The sequence below is a fragment of the Periplaneta americana genome, unplaced genomic scaffold (genome assembly GCF_040183065.1).
Source record: "Periplaneta americana isolate PAMFEO1 unplaced genomic scaffold, P.americana_PAMFEO1_priV1 scaffold_22, whole genome shotgun sequence".
Lineage (NCBI taxonomy): Eukaryota > Metazoa > Arthropoda > Insecta > Blattodea > Blattidae > Periplaneta > Periplaneta americana.
Genome location: NW_027185503.1, coordinates 2282002 through 2303840, shown reverse-complemented (window position 1 = coordinate 2303840; position 21839 = coordinate 2282002). Strand labels below are relative to the sequence as shown.

Below are 21839 nucleotides of genomic sequence, written 5' to 3'. Positions count from 1 at the left end.
TGGGGGTAGAAACATGGACATTACGATGAAGCGAAGAGAAGCGAATAGAAGCATTTGAAATGTGGATATGGAGAAGGATGGAGCATGTGAAATGGACAGACAGAGTAAGAACCGAAGCTGTGTTGGAAACAGTGAATGAAGAAAGAATGATTCTGGAACTGATCAGAAAGAGGAAAAGAAATTGGCTGGGTCACTGGCTGAGAAGAAACTGCCTACTGAAGGATGTACTGGAAGGAATGGTGAACGGGAGGAGTTCAGAGCAGAAGAAGATATCAGATGACAGACGACATTGAGATATATGGATCATATGAGGAGACAAAGAGAAAGGAAGAAAGTAGGAAGGACTGGAGAATGCTGGGTTTGTACTCGACAAAATATAGACAATTACTCATTAATAGCCAATATACATGATCATGAAATTAGAAATAGTGAACAAATTAATATTCCATATTGTAGATTACATAAAACTAGTATAAATTTTTCTGGCATGGGGATGAAATTACATAATAAGCTTCCCAGTCAATATTATAAGTTACCAACCAATAGTTTCTAAGCTAGATTTTATAATTGGCTTTTAATTAATCCTTTCTACTCTGTAGATGAGTTTCTTAACATAAATTCATACGAAATTGTTTTCTAATAAATAAAGTTATTTACATTTAGTTACAATTATTACATTAGGAGTGAAGTGTTTTCATTAATTTTAGAGTTTCAAAATGTTTTGTGTTTTCATTCTAATTAAACTTTACTGTTTTCAATTATATGTGTATTTTCAAATGTAATCTATGTTTTTTCTCCTCCCTTCTGTATTGTGACGAAGCCTATCACTGTATGTTTAATGACTTAATAAATTGAATTGAAAGACTTGCCCTTGGGCAGAACACTATGAATGAATGTGTCAATAATAATCAATCTTCTTAATGTATACAGCTGTTTGCTGACAACATAAAGTCCACTATAGTCCACTGTAGTCTATTCAGTTGTTTTTCACGAGAAATGAGGGGTATTTTGATCGGTGTTCATTATAGACGCCTGTTGCTAGTAGCCAGAGGTGGGGTGTAAATGATTGTGTCAAAAATGATGTGAAAAATAAAATAAGATATGTACGTCGTGAAAGGAGTTATAAGAACAGAGTTTATTCATGCCAGGTCCCAGAGCATGTACTGTATAATGAATGAAACAGGTTTGTTTTCTCTCAAATGTTCAAAAACATAACCTAAAAATCCTAAAAACTGAAATCAATATGGTCTTCCTGCTTACTTACTTACTGGCTTTTAAGGAACCCGGAGGTTCATTGCCGCCCTCACATAAGCCTGCCATTGGTCCCTATCCTGAGCAAGATTAATCCAGTCTCTACCATCATATCCCACCTCCCTCAAATCCATTTTAATATTATCTTCCCATCTACGTCTCGGCCTCCCCAAAGGTCTTTTCCCCTCTGGCCTCCCAACTAACACTCTATATGCATTTCTGGATTCGCCCATACGTGCTACATGCCCTGCCCATCTCAAACATCTGAATTTAATGTTCCTAATTATGTCAGGTGAAGGATATAATGCTTGCAGCTCTGCGTTGTGTAACTTTCTCCATTCTCCTGTAACTTCATCCCTTTTAGCATGGTCTTCCTGCTACCATTTTTAAATATGAGCAAGATATACTATCTGAGCATCAGTTTCACAGTAATTCAACTTACCGACTGGTGTGACAAAATTATTTCCAGGAGGACTGGCTGGTTCAGGCAGTGTGGGGACCTGATACAGCAGCCAATAATGATAACAAGATGGCTCCTCCTTGTAGCCTGCTATGGTGTGTACATAATGTCCATTGGGCCACTCTGTTGCCTCAAAACTGCAAAAAGAATTGTACAGGAAGCTATTTTATGTGTAATCAGTGGTGACATTCTAATTTTCTAACAAAGAGTTCTTTCGCTAATGACCCAAATTTCATAATTTTAATATGAAATATTTATTTATTTAAATCCACAACCAACAGAAGCAGGCTTCCAATTACAGGTGGCTTACACAGATACATACACAAAATACATAATAAGAAAAAAAAAAAACAAACAAACAACACAAACGAAAGAAAGAAAATATTCATAACGGTAATAGATGCTAGAATATAGTATTGCAGTTAATATAGTGCCAAATGTCAATATAATGATGCAAAATTATTTAAAAACTAGAGTAAAAACATTATAATACACTTCTTCATAATTTAAATATCTAAGAAAATACAATTCTTTTTAATATTGTATGAAATTTTTCAACTGCTAAACTGAAATCTAATTGAGAATCACAGTTTAAAGACAGAGAGTTGTAAGTATTACACATAACAAACAAGGGAGAGTTCTTGAAGTAAACAGTTCTAGGAATGGGAATAACAAAAAGTTGCCTATGACGTAATTCTGTTTTTTTTTACATTGAACTGAAGGAATTTAAGAAAGTCACAGTTATTCAATATACCATTAACAGTCTTATAGAGTAAAATTTGACTATTTATTAATCGTCGAGATGTTAAAGTTTTATAATTAAATTAAAAAAGTAACTGATTATATGAAATTTGCTTGTCATAAGACGACACATGATGTTTTTTAAAATATAAATAAAGTAAAAATATTTTCTGTATCCTTTCTATTTGCATCTGATGGCACTGTAACTGAGGTGACCATATTACAGATGCATACTCTAGCTTACTCCTAACTAGAGTTTTATATAGAGTATCAATAGTATTTATGTTTTTTAATTCTTTTCTATTTCTGATTATAAATCCTAATTTTCTATATGCATCAATTACTACGTGATTTAAGTGCATTTTAAAACATACGTTGTGTGTAAAATAAATACCCAAATCCTTAAATGATATAACTTCACACCATTAATTTCATACGAATTTTGAGCAACTGTCTTATTTTTAGAATACGTCATAAAGCAACATTTATTAAGATTTAACAGAAGAAAATTATCGATACTCCATATAGTCTGTCCAAATCATGCTGTAGGTCAAAAACGTCTTGTTGTTTGTCAATGACTTTATACAATTTAACATCATATGTTAAGTAAGGAAACAATAAGCAACTATAAATAAAGAGAAACTGCACAGCAACATGCTATTGAAGAATTATGTGTAGAGTTATTTAAAAACTCACAAATGTTGAGAGAAGAGAAATATAGAATATGTGCAACATCAACTAGCTTTGAATATCTGACCACCAGTGGCGGTTTCTCGGGGGAGGGAAGGGAGGAACGTCCTCCTCACATTTTTCTTCTTTTGAAAGTAAATACTAAATGAAATATCTGCCTTGAAATTCGAAGAAGATTCGATAATTTTTAAGTTCACAGCTATAAGAAAACCTCGCTCGATTGATTGAGTTTTAAACGACGCGCAATCATGTGCTACTAGAAAACTGTGAGAAAGATGTGAGATTGTTTGTGTGGAGGAAAGTCAATCCATTCCTCCTTTACTGCAGTTAGCACACATAGACAACAGCGCACTAGCGGCGAGAGACAGAAGCAGAGTTTTAAAACAAGTAAATGAACGGAGAGGGAGGAGATCCTCCTCTGAATCAGTCATGGGCGGGAAATATACAAACCGACTGGTCGTGCAGCAAGCTCGCTACCACTGCCATCTAACGATGCTGCATTCAACCAGACTATAACACATCTAGGAGGAGGCACAATAAAAATAGTTTTAACGTAAAGCTATGAAAGACATCATGTAAACTTTTTTTTTTTAATTATAAAAGGAAACATATTATTCATTGCACTTTATATAACCTACTATTCATGGTGTGAAACTTTCGAGAATATCTGAAAGTTGAAGTTAGATTTATATAAAACAAGGAGGAAGTAGTTAGTTCTACGTTAGTATCCCAGATCCCCTGAAATTCACTTCCATTCATTGTCTACTAGACAGGACAACAGCCAAGTTGTCAGTTTTGTACAAATATATTTGAAATTGAAAGTACTCCAAATTACATTATTTTTAACATAAAAAAATTAATCGGTCACCTGCAGCTTTGAACAATAATGATAGTATGACCACAGCGGTATGACTTTACAAGAGCTGATATTCTTCAAAAGCATGTGATACTGAACTTGTAAAATGTACATGTGGCAACACAGACCACGTGAGTGGGTGCAGTGTTCTCACTTTCCTAACAGATTATTTCCCATTCCCACTTCCGTAAAACAGTTCTGGTTGTATGTTAGTAGCTATAGTCTCTTCCAACACGTGTGATGCTGTAGTGTGCGCGAAAAATGCTACGAGTTTATGAATTTCCTTGTAATTGTTAATTTGTACAATTATCCAACAATGAATGGAAGTGAAAACATATTTTGGACAATTTAGGAAAATCAGCTTACAAGAACAGATTATTGCTATACAAAAGAGAAGGCCAACTCTAACACTACCTGGTCTTACATGTATGCATTTAGGCTAATTTATAGCATGTTTCTCTCAAGAATGTGTCATTTTGCGCTGTTAACTTCTTTCCTCCTCTTAAGAAATATGCAGGAGCTGACACTGCTGACCACACTGACAAATTGTTTGAAACATCTGAAAATGATCTACACATGCACTTACACCCTCTAACTTTTCACTTTCCGAAACACCAACCACTCTATCATCTATTTTACATTTTTCAGTGTCAGAAAATCAATATCCCGAATTTAAAAGAAAACTTACAAATTAAACCAAACCCTTTAACTCTATTAAATATAGAATATAATCTAAATTTAACAGAAGAAATACTGAAATCAGAAGTAAACACTGAAATGCTGAAACAATTGTTTTTAGAGACAATTAATATTAGGTACCCTCCACAAAACTGGCTTCATTTATACACCGACGGATCCTTGATCTCCAGAGAACAAGGTGCCGGTGCAGGTGTTACGTGCTGTCTCTTCTCACTTTATAGATCTCTTGGATATGGAACAACAAGTTTTGATGGTGAAATCATTGCAATAAATGAATGTCTCAGGAATCTTCTATGCCACATCAATAAATTTAAGAATGCAGTTATATTGTCAGACTCCAAAGCAGCTATTCTATCAATCGTCTCTAAACACACACCTTCACCTCAAACAGCAGAAATAACTAAAATGCTCTCTCAATTAATATCACTCAATAAAAGAATTGTATTCCAATGGATACCATCCCATTGTGGAATCCTGGGAAACGAGAATGTGGATGCTTTAGCAAAGAAGGGCAGCACTGCTATTTACAGACCTGTTACTAAATCTACATATTACTCTGTGAAAAAAATTTATTAAATCTACATACTTAGACTTCAAAATGGCTTTAGAAAAGGCAGATCATGTGTAGATCCATTATTTAGTATCAAACTATTGTTGGAAAAAAGAAGAGAATTTAATTTAGAAACCCATATAGCTTTTATTGATTTTGTGAAAGCTTTTGATAAAGTCCGAAGAGACCTTTTATTCGACATATTACAAGAAAAAAATATTCCAAATTTGCTATTCCAAAATATAATAGAAATCTACACAGACAGCAAAATAAGTGTCAAAATAAATAACTGTATATCCGAAAGAAAATTAGTTAATAATGGAGTTCGACAAGGTTGTCCACTATCACCAACTTTATTTAATATTTATATAAATGAAATTATTTTAAAATGGAACCAAATCTACACATCAGGAATCAAAATAACCAGTGCTCTAACATTAAATACCTTACTCTATGCCAATGATCAAGTCATAATTTCCAATTCAGAGGATAATTTACAAAGAGAATTGTATACATTAAATAAAATATTAAAAGATTTTGGGATGGAAATTTCAGCACAAAAATCAAAAGTAATGGCATTTTTAGGACAAGACCCAGTCAGAAGTAAGATAACACACAATAACCAATGCCTCGAACAAGTGCAAAATTTCAATTATCTGGGTTGTGAAATATCTTATCAAAACGAAAACGATGTGAACAAGAAAATTACCAAATTTACACAAATTCTAGGAATAATAAACAATACATTAAAAGCTAAATTAGTACAAAAATCTACAAGAATAAAAATATATAATACACTAGCATTACCCACCCTTCTATACGGAAGCGAGATTTGGACATTAAAGAAAAAAGACATGAACAGAATCAAAGCAACGGAAATGAAATTTTTCAGGAGGACAGCAGGATATACTCTTTTAGACCGAAAAAGGAATGAAGAAATTTTAGAACAATTAGAAGTAGAGTCAGTAGAAGAAAAAATCAGCAGATACAAATTCAATTGGCTAGATCATGTAAGAAGAATGGAAAATTCAAGAATCCCAAAAATTATGATGCAATATAAACCTAGAGGACATCGTCGACCAGGAAGACCGTTAAGAAGACTGCTAGATGGGGCCGAAACAGGTCTACAGAGGCCTAATTCGTGAAGGATGATGATGATGATGATGACTTAGACTTCAACAAACAAAATTTGATAACACAATCCCAAGGGAAAAAATGGAACTCTCTGCATCAAAATCCACAGTTAATTCCCGATTTACCACGAAAATCGTCTGTAGCTGCATTTAGATTGGCAACAGGCCATAACTGTTTGGCCAAACACCTGCATAGAATTGGAATATATCAGTCCCCTAACTGCCCATTGTGCAACTCAAACCAAGAAATGGATTCGGAACACCTCAAAATCTGTGCTTCAGTGGCTAGTCATGATAATATCTTTGAAAAATATTGGAGTGCAAGAGGTCAAATGACTTTATTGTCAAACGCCTGGCATTAGAAAACAACAACTTTTTTCAGTGTTATTGCTACCTCCACTACTGAAAAAAAACTTGATCAATGTTTTGACGTTTCATTGCACTACAGCACTACACTGATTGCTCTCTGCAAATAAGAGAAAAGAGATTCAGACATAAGATTCAGTATTGCCACTGCCATACTCATAATAAAAAAAGAATTTATTTCATAAAAATGGAATTAAAAATTGGAGGACAAGTGTAAAAACAGGAAAATTAAGTACCGTCATTTCCCATAATTATGATCCTGGGAACACAACTATGGTACATGATACAACTATTCAAAGAACATTGTAGAAGTAATATAGACCGTTTGTAGATAGCTGCAGTGACCTGACTTCAAACTACAGTACAGAAAAAACATAGATAAATGAGGTACTACGTTATGAAGTACAAAATTTGAATGGACCATAGTTGTGTTCCAGGACTATAGTTATGGGATGACGGTATCTTATTTATGTACTTAATAGTGTATAGGGTCTTTCATAAGTAACGAGTCTATCGAAAAATTAATTATTTTGGATAATTTTTTGAAATGATGTTCATCCTCACGAGAAAAACCCTTCCCTGTGCCGTACAGTCGATTTGGAAACAAACACCCCCTCCCCTCGCTGCCAGAGCTATTAAATGAAAGAATGGTTAGTGTTTTAAACCTTGATTAAAACACAGAAATGTAAAACCAGTTTCAATTGTTGACAAATTATGGTGTACAATTTTCAAACTATCTTCCATTCACTGAATGCACAAATGTAAGCGACGTATCAACTCTTCATGGACTCTGGTGAGCATGTCATGCATAACCATTTGTATTGTGTGTTCAATTCGTTCCACTAATTCAAGAATGGTGCATGGCTTAGTCGCATAGATAGATCCTTGATGAATCCCCAGAAAAAGAAGTCCAAGGCAGTTAAATCAGGTGATCACGGAGGCCAACAGATTGAGCATGTTCAGCTGATCCACCTGCCTGGAAACACTTCGTCTACAGAGTAAATGCTTAATTTGAGTGGCGGCGGGGGAGGGGGAGTTTGTTTTCAAATCGACTGTACGGCACCGGGAAGGGTTCTTTCTCATGAGGATGAACATCATTTCAAAAAATTATCCAAAACAGTTGATTTTTCGATAGACTCGTTACTTATGAAAGACTCTGTATTTTGTAGTAGAAAGTCTATATATTTTTTAAGTTATGTTTTTGATAAAGAGGAAGAGTGCATTAACGTGCATATTGTCGAGTGTTTACACTTTGCTATATTCTTTTATACAGATCAATTTCTGCATTTTGTTATGTGGTATCTGTCGCAATGTGATTCACATGAAGAACACACACAGTCATCATCAGGTGTATGGTAGCAGGTTGTCTTGCATATTTTGTGGTGGTAACCATGAACTGCAAAGCTTATAAGTGTATGTCAAAGATCTTAATTTGGTTGTGTCCATACTCTATCCATCATAGCATCTGTGCAGTAGAAGTTAGACCATATCTCTTCTCTTTTCAGGCGTCTTCCTAGTAGACTAGTGGCTTGTGCAGCAAATACTGCAAACTAAGTTCATTAGAAGTTCAAATTAAAATTTTTCAAATTTATTTCCAATGAGGAATACCAGACATTTTGGTAGTTACTTGCTTCCATATGCTTCTGAAGGTTTTCTTTTTGCTAAATACTTTTTATTGAACCTATACATCTTCAGTTCCTGAGTTTCAATGTGAAAATACAAGTAACAATCAGGATGATCAGTCCGTTTTTCATGTGGGAGTGAAGCAGTAGCTATTTCGGGTTATTGTGGATTGTAGGTGAGAGTTAAGAAAATATCAGGTTTGCCTTGCTTTCCAACAATAGACATAGCATCTTGGTATAGCTGCTGCATGTTTCGTTAACTATCTTGAAATGTAGAGGGTAGAATCATTTTATTCTACTAAGAGATCTTGCTAAAGTGATCGGGACACTACAACATTTTGTAGGCCTCTTATTTTATCAGTAAGTAATACCTTTTGGTCTTTCCTTAGACATTATAACTTTTGTGCTTCCTCCAGACAATACTGAAGAGAATCACACATATAAATATCTATATCACTTACTTACAAATAGCTTTTAAGGAACCCGCAGGTTCATTGCCACCCTCACATAAGCCCACTATAGGTTCCTATCCTGAGCAAGATTAATTCAGTCTCTACCATCATATCCCACCTCTCTCAAATCCATTTTAATATTATCCTTCCATCTACGCCTGCCTCCCTCAAGGTCTTTTCCCATCAGGTCTTCCAACTAACACTCCATATCCATTTCTAGATTAACCCATGCATGCTACATGCCATCTCAAACATCTGGATTTAATGTTCCTAATTATGTTAGATGAAGAATACAATGCATGTAGTTCTGCATTGTGTAACTTTCTGCATTCTCCTATTTCATTTTAATGGTAATAATGTCATCAAACATTCTTAAGTTTTGTAGTTTTTAATATCCAATACACAGACAGCTGTACTCAGAAAATTACACACCAGAGAATCTGACCTGTAAATTCTTTTTAGCTAGTCTTCAAGCTTTCAGTAACCAATATTACAGAAACGTTCTGAAAAAGTTACACAAATGAAGGTCAACATATTTATGATGTCAGAGAATCTGAGCCATCTGAACTCTAAATATGTCAGCAATCCTACAGGTCGTAGCCTTCGTGTGATATTGTTTATTGTAGTGTGTTTGTGTTTTGTTTTATTCTGAAAAGCCATTATTTCTCAAAACTGACGACAGATGGATTTTGGAAAATAGGAAAATGATGTAGGAAAATTGACATTTCACTGAAAACAATTATTTTTCTGAAAAGCTTTGGATTTCAAACTTCAAAATGAGGGATCATTTATTAAAATCCGTTCAGCCATTTTCCCATAATTTCCATTACCAGTTCAAATTATATATATAGATGGTCTGATGAGTGGATGGTAGAGGGTGGTGAGAGTCGCATCCTGAGGTCTTCAAGCAGAAAAGTTTCCTTGGCCAGTTCGGAAATCGCTGGGAAAGTGTAGCCTACATTTCGAGAAACCAAGGTTTCACTTGCTGAATAGTGATTAGGCCTTTGAGACTTAGTTTATACCAATTAATTCTAGTCCATACCTCATTATCAGTATAGGGACAATTTTGCAGTAGAAAAGTACCGTGACAGTGTACAATGAGAGCACAGTGATGGTCTTTATTTCGAACATAGCTTTTGTTGCAACTGCAGTTCTGTCCTGTATATGAATGCAGTATGACGTTGTTGTTGGTTGTAGGGTGATCCCTAAGCACTTGAAGGAGTTGACAATCTGAAGTTGTTGACACTACGCATTATTGAGTCCTCTTTTGCAAGTCGGCCTTCTCTTCTAAAGACCATCTGGACTGTATTTCTTTCATTCATGCATAAATTAATTTTGCCTGCCCATTCTGTCAAAGCATTCAAAGCTCTTTAAAGATTTTGTTTATGTGGCAATACAAGATCCATATCATCTGCATACATAAGCAAAGTTGTTCTCTCCGAATTTCGCTAAATTATGTTTTTGAACACTACATTTCATTCTCCATTTTGAATCTTGCGTACACCACTTTTAACACTTGAATATAATTAACTGATGAACTAGTGGACTTACTCGTGTTAAATATGAAATATCTGTCTGGCTTATAGCTGTTTCAGTACTTCACGCACCATCATCAGAGCCTACTAGATCGCCGCGTCATCTCGAACTTCTCTGCCTGTTAGGAGGGTGTGTTTTATTGTTGGAAGGTGTTGAATTGAGGTGTCGAATAGTGTTTGTGTACTGAAATTGATCTGTGTGTTGAGGATTTGATCGGGGTGTGTTTTAGTGTGTTTGTATATTTCATATTGTTCCAGTGTGTTGAGTTTTTGGTTCTTGGGTTGTGTGTGTAGGATTTCCATGTCCGTATTTATGTTATTGTATGTATGGTTAGTATTGGTTATGTGATCGGCGTATGTAGATGTATTGTGTTCTCTGGTTATAGCTTTAATGTGTTCTTTGTAGCGTGTTTGGAATGATCTGCCTGTCTGTCCTATGTAGAACTTGTCGCAACTATTACATTTTAGTTTGTATACACCTGTGTGGTCGTATTTATTTGTTTGTGTTTTTAGTGTGTTGAGATGTCTCTGTAGTGTGTTTTCTGTTCTGTATGTTATGTTGTATTTCTGTTTTCTGAATGAAGATGTGATCTTATGTGTGCTTTTGTTTTCATATGTTAGTGTGATGTATTTCTTGTGTTCTTGTGTTTGTGTTGTGTTTTGTGTATTTTTGTGTTTGTTAAGTTTTTGTTTTGTCTTCCTTACGATATTGTCTATTATATTTGGATTGTATCCGTTTTCTTGTGCTATGTATTTGATTGTGTTCACTTCTTCATTGTAGTGTTGTTGGCTCATGGGTATGTTGAGTAATCTGTGTACCATTGTCCTGAATGCAGCATGTTTGTGTTGTGTGGGGTGGTTAGATGTGTTGTGTATGTGTGTGGTGGTGGTGGTTGGTTTTCTGTATATTTTGAAGGTGTGTTTGTTGTCGATTTCTGTTATGGTGATGTCTAGGAAATTTATGGAGTTGTTGTTTTCAAGTTCTAGTGTGTATTGAAGTTTTGGGTGTAATTTGTTTATGTATTGGTGTAGTTTGTGTATTTGTCTTTTGTTTCCTTTGTATAGTATGAGTATATCGTCTACATATCTGTGCCAGTATATTATGTTGTCTGCATACTTGTTGTGTTCATTGTTGAGTATGTATGTTTGTTCTATGTTGTGTAAAAATATCTCTGCTAGTATGCTGGATATGGGTGATCCCATTGGCAATCCTTCTGTTTGGGTGTAGTATTTGTTGTTGTGTGTGAAATAGTTTTGCTTTGTTATGATGTCTGTGATTTCGATGATTTCTTCAATGTATTCTTGTGGTGTGTTGTTATCTGTGAGCATTTGTTTTAGTATCTGTAATGTGTCTTGTATTGGTATATTAGTGTATAAGTTGGTGATATCGAATGATGCTAGTGTTGCACAGTGTGGTATGTGTTGTTGTTTTGTTTTGTTGACGAGGTCTATAGTGTTCTTTATTGTTGTCCTCTGAATTTTATGTTGTTTCTGATGATTTTGTCCATGTGTGTGGCTAGTTTGTGTGCTGGTGCCTGTCTGTAGTTGATTAGGGGTCTGATAGGTACACAGTATTCGACTCGACAATTCAACACCTTCCAACAATAAAACACACCCTCCTAACAGGCAGAGAAGTTAGAGATGACGCCGCGATCTAGTAGGCTCTGATGATGGTGCGTGAAGCACTGAAACAGCTGTAAGCCGGACAGATATTTCATATTTAACACGAGTAAGTCCACTAGTTCATCAATTAATTACATTTCATTGTTCTATATGCGCTATTAGCATTGAAGCGGAAGGGGTAGAGGACTGTCGACGTAATTGCAGATGGGTTTCAAGGTTGTAGGCATAATTATCATATTCTTGTTCTGATTGTTTGCATACTTAGTCGAGAAATAACAATAATAATAATAATAATATGATCACTTCGAGCTATATTGTCGTTTATTTTTGCATTATGTTTACTGCAGTATTAAACGCTGGGGAATTTTTTGTCGAATTAATGTTTTTCATTTCTGTAAAGAAGCTTACATTTTCACTTAAAAAAATTAACAACTGGTTCTATGAACTGTGACAAATTTAACAAGCAGTTCAGGCAAACCAGCTGAATGACATAACTGTGTGTCATCCATCTTGTAACCCTTAAAATAAAATACAATTCATAAGTATAGCAAGGTCCACAACAATGTGACCTAAAGGGACCAAAGTTGAAATTATGCTTCCGAATTGCTAACTTTACTTTTCTCACTTTCTCTTTAAGGTCTTCAACATTTTTTTTTTTTTTTTTTTAACCTTCCAGTGGTTCCACACGGACTATCGCTTCACTGAGAACTATTAATATGGTTTTCCCGCGTACCTGTCATCCCAGTTTCTTCCCTATTTTCAAAGCTTTCAACAAAAGACTTCTCAGTATTGCCACAAATTTTAAGCTCTGAACTCGCATTTGCTTATCAGTTCTCAACAGTTGAGGAACAATGAACTATTGAAGAAATTTATAATATAATTTACTAACTTACTATCACAGAAATCTAATAAAACAAATCTAATAGACATGAATATCGTACTCGAAGACAAAAATCTACTTATATGAATTGAGGCTTTCTCGGAGTTTGATATAGAATAACTCTTCTCGGGTTCTCAGCCAGGTGAGTTGGAGATTAACTTCCAAGCTTTCGACGGCTAGCTCTGCCATCTTCTTCAGGGAACGAAGTGATGTGGGACCATGTCTGGCCGGTATATATGCAGAAGTAGGGCTTCCCGCTGCGGGCCAATCAGGAGCTAGTTCCTAGTCCCGACCACCAGGTGAATTCCGGTTGGTGGAAGCGGCAGCCAATCAGGAACTATTTGCTGGTCCTGACTGTCTGCCGTGTGCTGGTGGTCTAAGCGTATTGATGGCAGGTTTCAATGCTGTACTCAGCTGTAGACCCCTGTCTCTGTTGAAATTACTGCCATCTAGCTGGATTTCGATGGCTCCCTTCTGAGATCCATCACCTACATAAGACGTTCCAACAGAACAACTTCGGCAACAGGGAAATCGGCTCGGCCCTCAGAAGGGCCTTTTCGGACAAACCACCTGCCGAGGAACAAGAGGAGATGAAGGGCATGGCATACATCCCATTCTATGGCCCATCTCGGGCAAGTCTGGCAGACTGCTAAGAAAACACGGGATTAAGACCATCCATAAGCCTCCCACAAAGATCCAGAACTTGCTGAGACCAGTTAAGGACGACCTTGGTCTTAGGACACCTGGTGTCTACAGAATACCTTGTGAGTGTGGGAAACGCTACATCGGGCAGACGGGACGAACAATTATAGAACGCTGCAAGGAACATCAATGCTGCATAAGACTATATTACCCTGATAAGTCTGCAGTAGCCCAACACAGCCTAGAAACTGGTCACAAGATAGATTTCGGAGCCACCACCATCTTTGACAAGACATCAGGTTACTGGGACTTAGTTATCAAGGGAGCCATCGAAATCCATCTAGATGGCAATAATTTCAACAGAGACGGGGGTCTACAGCTGAGTACAGCATGGAAACCTGCCATCAATACGCTTAGACCACCAGCACATGGCAGACAGTCGGGACCAGCAAGTAGTTCCTGATTGGCTGCAGCTTCCACCAACCAGAATGCGCCTGGCGGTCGGGACTAGGAACTAGCTCCTGATTGGCCCGCAGCGGGAAGCCCTACTTTTGCATATATACCAGCCAGACATGGTCCCACAGCACTTCGTTCCCTGAAGAAGATGGCAGAGCTAGCCGTCGAAAGTTGGAAGCTAATCTCCAACTCACCTGGCTGAGAACCTGAGAAGAGTTATTCAAAAGTCTACTTTCCCATTAATTTAGCCTAAATGTCATACAAGTGCAGCACTTAAACATGATGCTAGTTTCGGCCCAAGACTTTATAATAAAATTACAAACCATTTTCCAAATTTGAAATATTTTAAAATTGAACCTTTTAAAAAAGAAATTTATAAAATTATTCATGATGTATAATATTAACAAATGTGTATATTTTTTACCTTTCTATTTCTGTCGACTATATTCATATTTTTATTGAATATCATTGGCTTCTGTCTGATTGTCAATTTATATTAAATTGTGTTTTTTTCTCTCTTTTTCTCTTTCGTCGTTATTTATTTCTTTTTTTTTTTGCTGCTCTTGTGTGTTATTCATCGGTTTGAATTAAATTACTTACTGTATTTAGTAAACTGTCCTTGTAAATTTTATGTTATATTATTGACTAAGACCACACTGTACATGAGCCTGGCTCTTACAGTAGTGGCTACAAACATTTTTGTTTTATAATTTTAATTTGTACTCAGTTTGCTACTAGCTAGCTAAATAAAGTAAAGAGTCCGCAGCGACTTGTAATGTCAGTTAAAACTGCAGCAGTTACTGTTGCTACAATTAGTCCTCACTAATCAGTGTAAGTTAATATGCTCGTAATTCTATTGGCTAATAAAGACCTAATCTAATCTAATCTAATACATGTATATATTTATATTATGACTTCCATGTGTTGCTGCGACAAAGACAAAACTCGAGAAGCATGTAAAAATGTTTTGGTTACATGGGTGCAAGCAATATCATACGAAGCATCTTGTCTCTTATCATCCACATAGATAGACTCCAATGATTCAATGATTTCGCACATCATTTTTTTAAGATGTATATTTTCCACAAAAATGTTTGTCCATAACTTCTTTAGGACTGTAAATAAATTTAAACCTTTTATTTGCTTGCGCAGTGCCAGTCCACAGTGACTACTATGTGGCAGAGTAACTTAAGCAACTACTGTAGGGTTAAAGTGAGGGGTTGATCAGTCCTCTACACAACGTCTATATTTTCCTTTTGGTTATTCGAGCTTTATGGTTTCGAAAACTGAATTTAGAAAAAGACTCAATTATGAAAGACTGACTGAATTGACAGAAGTATCATTCCTAAGAGCAGTAATAAATTACAAATACTGGACAAGGAAAGAATGTAGGCTTAGATACAACCAGTGCTGTCATGGTAATTTTTCCATTGGCTATACGCCTGATTTTTTTTAATATTAAAGAAGAAGTAAAGAAATTGTTTTGCTTTACATTTTAATTGTAAAACAAGCTTGATTTAAAGAATATACCATGTAGCCCCACTGTAGATGCACACTTGTCTCGATGAATCTTGGAATGCGTATTTGCAGCACTTCTTGTTTTTCAACCATTATTTTATATAATTCTGGATTCCAGTGCTGCAGAGGTAGACAATTTTTGTTTATGAAGATCAAACGAAATACATTAGGAACAGCAAGAGATGATCTAAGATCTGTACAGATCTCCATGTACAAAACTTAGGCACCCATATGCCGTATGGCTCCATACAGACAAAATTTTCTTTTCCCCATATGATTAATTAAATAAATCGTAAATTCCCATACGATGTATGGCCTCCATGACAGCACTGGATACAACAACCACAAATCCACAGGAAGAACTAATGATCAAATCAAATCAATCTTCTTAATGTATCCAGCTGTTTGCTGACAACATATAGTCCACTGTAGTCTATTCAGTTGTTGTTTTTCACGAGAAATGAGGGGTATTTTGATTGGTGTTCATTATAGATGCCTGTTGCTAGTAGCCAGGATTGGGGTGTAGTCAATATATACTGCAGGGCTGTGTCTTCTGCAACTGGTACTGATGATTTTAATTTACTTCTTTTGTGGTTTATGGATGGACAGTATAGAAGAATGTGTTCCAGATCTTCATCATGATTATTACGCCACAGACAAGTAGGATTATCAGAAATGTGAAATCGGTGCACATACAATTGAGTGACAATGCGACCTGTTCTGGTTCCTGTTAAAAATGTTTGAACATGTCTGGGCAAGTTTTTGTACATTTCCAGGTCATTTGGTTTCTTTTGTACAGACTGTAAAATTTTTCCTTTGTCAGAAGAGAGCCAATTGTTGATCCATAGGTTTGTAAAATGAGACTTTACTGAAGCAAAAGCACCGGATAGAGACATCACTTGAAGAGGTCTTGGTTGCAAATAAGTTGCTTGTTTTGCAATATTATTAACTTTCTCGTTTCCAGGTATACTACAATGACTAGGTATCCATTGAAATGTTATTTCCTTTTGGAGTTCTTTCAGTTTACTTACTTGCTTCTGAATTGGAATAATTCTATATGCATATAGGTTTGGTACATATTTCATCATCATCATTGGCACTACAGTCCGTTATGAGCCCTGGCCTCCCTCAGTAGGCGTTGCCATCTGTCTCTGTCCTGTGCAACAGTCCTCCAATTTCTGTATCCCAATCTTACAAGATCCTCCTCCACTCCATCAATCCATTGCAGATGTGGTCGTCCTCGTCTCCTTTGCCCTCCAGGGTTTGTGAGAATAATTCTTTTACAAGGTTCTGATGCATCCATTCTCATTACATGTCCCACCCACCTCAATCTATTGGTTTTAATTATATTTATTATATTGGGCTCTTTAAACATGCTATATAATTCCCCATTATATCTTTTTCTCCATAATCCATTTTCAAAAACTGGACCATATATTCTTCCTTTCAATTGGTACGTATATTCTTGGAGTCGGTAAGTATGCAAATAGATTTTTCAGAAATTTGAGTAATGATGATACTCTCAAAGTCAATTTTTATCTTTAGTAGGGATCTCATCATTTAATTCTCACAATTTCTGAACTTAAACTTCTATTAAATCGACGATCTTTTTTTCGTTTTCTTTCAACATTCACGTTAGTGTGTGCTTAATCACAGTCTGACAAACACAAAAGTAAATTAAAATTGAAATTCAACTGAAAACATTAAACATACCTACACATCTTCAGAGATGATTTTCGTTACTCAATTAGTACATCACTCTGTGATAGTTTTTTTTATTCAAGAAATGAGTTTGTCGTACGCCGGACTCTTGGTCGTTTCGCTCTCCGACGTGTTGTCGAGGTGGGGAGGGGAAACGGGAGTGACGTGACAAGATGGCTGCAGCTGGTGGGTGGGGTGATGATAAGAAACTGTGGTGAAGTTTAAAGGAAAGGCTGTTTTTTTAAAATAACATTTGTTTATTACAGAAATAGGCTAACAAAGAAAGTATAACTGTGGTTCCCTCCTAGTTCTATGGTAGGGGTAACGGGGGGAGTCGTGATAGAAATTGATAGTTTAGAAATTCGTCCTGAGGCATCGATGCGAGGAGAGTTATGAGGGGTGATAGTAAAGTACGACTTGAATGAGAGGGAGGTAGGGGTAACGGGAGTGCCTGGGGAAAATCGGCTTGCTCTCAGGTGTGTTGTGGGGGTAGGATAACGAGAGAGATGGATTGAGGTAGAAGGTTAGTTCTCTAGTTCGAAGGATCAACACAGCGTGCTGTGCGACTTACCGACTTCGAGAACAAGCTCCTGGCATCGGAGGATCAACACAGCGTACTGTGCGACTTACCGACTTCAGGAGCGGGGAAGGGTGACCTCTATCATCGACGGATCAACAGAGCGCACTCGCGACTTACCGACTCTAGAGGGGGGGCTGAGGAGATGGTTGTGTTTATTCGAACAAGCCGGGATAAGAGCTGGGAGTCGAAGTCAGGATGGTGAGAGATAAGGGTGATCAGGGGAGAGAAGTGTGCGGGTTGGAGGTGGTGATGAGGCTTGTAGCGAGACTAGAATAAAATAAGTTTAGGTAAGAAGTGAGGCTAGTGTAGGAAAGAATACAGGAGACAGGGGCGCAGCTTGGCTCCCTGTTCCCGGAGTGGTGGCCGTGTGCAGACACGTCCGAACAAAAGACAACCATAGCGTAGGCCTGGTTGGGAGACTGCTGTCAGTGACGGAGGTCGCGCTAGAGCTACCTCTTTGCCATCTGACGAACGAGTAACTGAAGTCGCGGAGATGCGTTATATTTATACCCCTCGGAACAATGGTGGTTGAGGACGCCATTGACGTCACAGTGCCTGGGGGTATTTCTATTGCCAACGTGACTCGTCGCCGCGCGATCTTTGCTTTCTCCCTCACAAGAGGGAAAAAAAAGCGAGCCAACCTGCTTTCTGAGAGAGAGAAAGCAGCGACTCTCATTTGCGCGGGTAGGTTTGAACCGTTTAAAGTAGGACGCACGGGCATCGAGAATTGATATACACAACAATCGCCCCTCCTGTTTTTGCCCGTGCGGTACTACTAGTAAGTTATGTAATATAACCCTTACAACAAGACAATTAAATACAATGAACAGAAGTGGAGTATCACAAAACAAAAGAATACACTGGACATGAGAAAATACACAATGAATGAATACAATAACTTGAAAGGCTAATGCTGCCTAGTCGGAGTATTCATGTTTCTTAATCTATGGAGGTCTCGGCCCCCATTTGTGCTTATCATATTTGGTCTGTATATTTGGATCATGGTTTGTGTACACTGATCGTGTGTCAACGATCTTGTTTCGTTTGCCTTGCGGCACCACTACACTCGCATCAATAGCTCGTTCGGTTTGATCACACATCGCGAGCGCGCACACGGCGATCTGATCAGGTTGGCCACTGCGTTTTCTCCTTTGTGGAGGCAACACCGGCAATGGTGCTGCAGCGTCGCTCCTAGCAGCCTCCGGCGTCGTCTGGGATGGTGTTGGTGTGCCCGCAGGTCGGTCTGGACTAGGCGGGGAAGATTCCGCCTCCTTGCAGGTGGTCACAGCGCGCCAACATCCTGGACCGCTGAGCTCGTTGGTCGTCCCTGTGGTCTCGGCAGACCGGATGTACCGAGGGATGTCGGTGTTGCTTGTGACCTCGGAATATGGGCCATCTGATGTCGGGTTGCCGCCTCGGAGTTGATCCGGCATTCCTTCTGTAGCAGTGGGTGCAGTAAGTTTGTGCCTGGTGTCAGCGACATCTTGGGCCACTGTCTGGGACCCGCCAGGGTCTCCCTTTTCAAGTGGGTCCTCCACCTGTGGTACCTCCTCAGAGCAACAGATCTCCTCAGCTGCAGTGGGGGCGTGGCTGTCGCTCGTGACTCCTCTCTCCAACAGGTGGAGCTCTAGTGGCCTCGGAATTGAAGGAACCTCCTTGCATCCGCTCCGTGAGGGAGGGCCACTGACATGGCCGGAGAGATGCTGGTACCGCTTCTCCTTAGCGGGATCTCCTGCTAAAGGCTTGACAGGGGGCAGCGGTTGTTGCCTTCCGTCAGGAGCAGTGTCCCTGTATGGTTCTGGCTTGGTACCCTCTCCGGTTCTGGGATTGTTGATCAACGGTACTACTGCACCGCTTCCCAATCTCAGCTGTCCTTGTCGATAGTCTAGTTGCGCTGACATGTCTCGCAAACATGGGGTCCCCAAAATCGCATCAGCACGCAACTCTGGTGCGACGAGGAAGTTGATGGACTTCGTTGTGCCTGCAAGAGTGACGGGGACCTCAGCTTCGCCCTGGGTTGCCATTGTCTGCTCGCATTGGGCAAGATGGATGACATCCTGTCGGGCTCGTATGGTGCTGCCAATTGGAACTTTCGCAGCATTGATGATGTTCCTGGAGGCGGCACTGTCGACGACCGCTGTGGCTGCGAGGGGTCCCATTCGGATGTCAATCCTCGGGACCGTTTCCTCTTCATCGGGAGCTAGGGCCATCTGCGCGACGGGGCTGGAGATCGGGATGTGGCGAGCAGGATCGGTGCGTCTCTGCTGTCGGACCGGACAGTCCCGATTGTAGTGGTACCCCGGGCAGTAGTGGCACTGTGGAGCGTTTGATGATGAATTGGAATGATGCTTGGCAGCGGTGTGCTTGATGTCGCCCTCCAGAGGAACAGCACGATGTATTAGTTCCATTGTAGTTGTCGGAACCGGATGTCTGAGAAACGGCCGAATTTGTGGCCGCAGAAGCTCGATGATCACTGGAATGATCGTGTTGGGATCGGCATTAGGAAAAAGTCGCCGATAAAGGAAAATTTTTCCCGTGATGAACTGATCAGCAGCCTCGTTTTCTCGCTGGTGCTTCCCGTAGAGAGAAGCTTGGAGAGTAGCCCTTACAGCCAGGCTGTCGAAGCGGTGAGTCAGTCCTTGTTGCAGTTCCTCCCAGGAGAAAGGAATGCCACTGAAGAGCAGTAGCCAGTCCCTGGCTGGTCCCTTCAGCTGCTGTTGAACGAGGCGTGACCACTGGGAGGGGTCTATGTGCGCCTCGGTAAGTAGGTCGCGGCATCTGGAGATGAAGCCGGCCGGATCCTCGTGCTCCAATCCATGGAACTCGGGGAGCACAAGTGGTTGTGGAACCTCGGCGGGGCGAAGACTGTGCATGAGTCTCCGCAGCATCTCGAGTTCCATCTTATCTTCATCCTTCTTCTTGCGACACCAGTCGCAAATGAACGGGTTGCTTTCTCGGAGCTGGGGCTCGTCCTCGAGCCCGAGGCACACTGCGTGGTAGAAGGTGGGGCAGGTGCCGCAGTCGACGTAGTATTGCCCGCGTCCGGGGCAACCCCGTTGGCAGCACTGGTCTCTGGTGCGTGTAAACATGGTTGGGCGCCACCGAGAAAATTACTCCTCTCGGAAGAGTGAAGAGCTATGGGGTGTATGTGGATTCGTCTCAGTACCAACTGAGAAAATGGCCCCACGTTGGGCGCCAATTGTCGTACGCCGGACTCTTGGTCGTTTCGCTCTCCGACGTGTTGTCGAGGTGGGGAGGGGAAACGGGAGTGACGTGACAAGATGGCTGCAGCTGGTGGGTGGGGTGATGATAAGAAACTGTGGTGAAGTTTAAAGGAAAGGCTGTTTTTTTAAAATAACATTTGTTTATTACAGAAATAGGCTAACAAAGAAAGTATAACTGTGGTTCCCTCCTAGTTCTATGGTAGGGGTAACGGGGGGAGTCGTGATAGAAATTGATAGTTTAGAAATTCGTCCTGAGGCATCGATGCGAGGAGAGTTATGAGGGGTGATAGTAAAGTACGACTTGAATGAGAGGGAGGTAGGGGTAACGGGAGTGCCTGGGGAAAATCGGCTTGCTCTCAGGTGTGTTGTGGGGGTAGGATAACGAGAGAGATGGATTGAGGTAGAAGGTTAGTTCTCCAGTTCGAAGGATCAACACAGCGTGCTGTGCGACTTACCGACTTCGAGAACAAGCTCCTGGCATCGGAGGATCAACACAGCGTACTGTGCGACTTACCGACTTCAGGAGCGGGGAAGGGTGACCTCTATCATCGACGGATCAACAGAGCGCACTCGCGACTTACCGACTCTAGAGGGGGGGCTGAGGAGATGGTTGTGTTTATTCGAACAAGCCGGGATAAGAGCTGGGAGTCGAAGTCAGGATGGTGAGAGATAAGGGTGATCAGGGGAGAGAAGTGTGCGGGTTGGAGGTGGTGATGAGGCTTGTAGCGAGACTAGAATAAAATAAGTTTAGGTAAGAAGTGAGGCTAGTGTAGGAAAGAATACAGGAGACAGGGGCGCAGCTTGGCTCCCTGTTCCCGGAGTGGTGGCCGTGTGCAGACACGTCCGAACAAAAGACAACC

General features: G+C 39.4%; 1 pseudogene; it reads right to left on the bottom strand.

The window, feature by feature from the left end:
* The window catches only part of LOC138693830 (uncharacterized protein CG3556-like), a 114403-nt pseudogene that overhangs the window by 21148 nt on the left and 71416 nt on the right, over nt 1-21839 (bottom strand).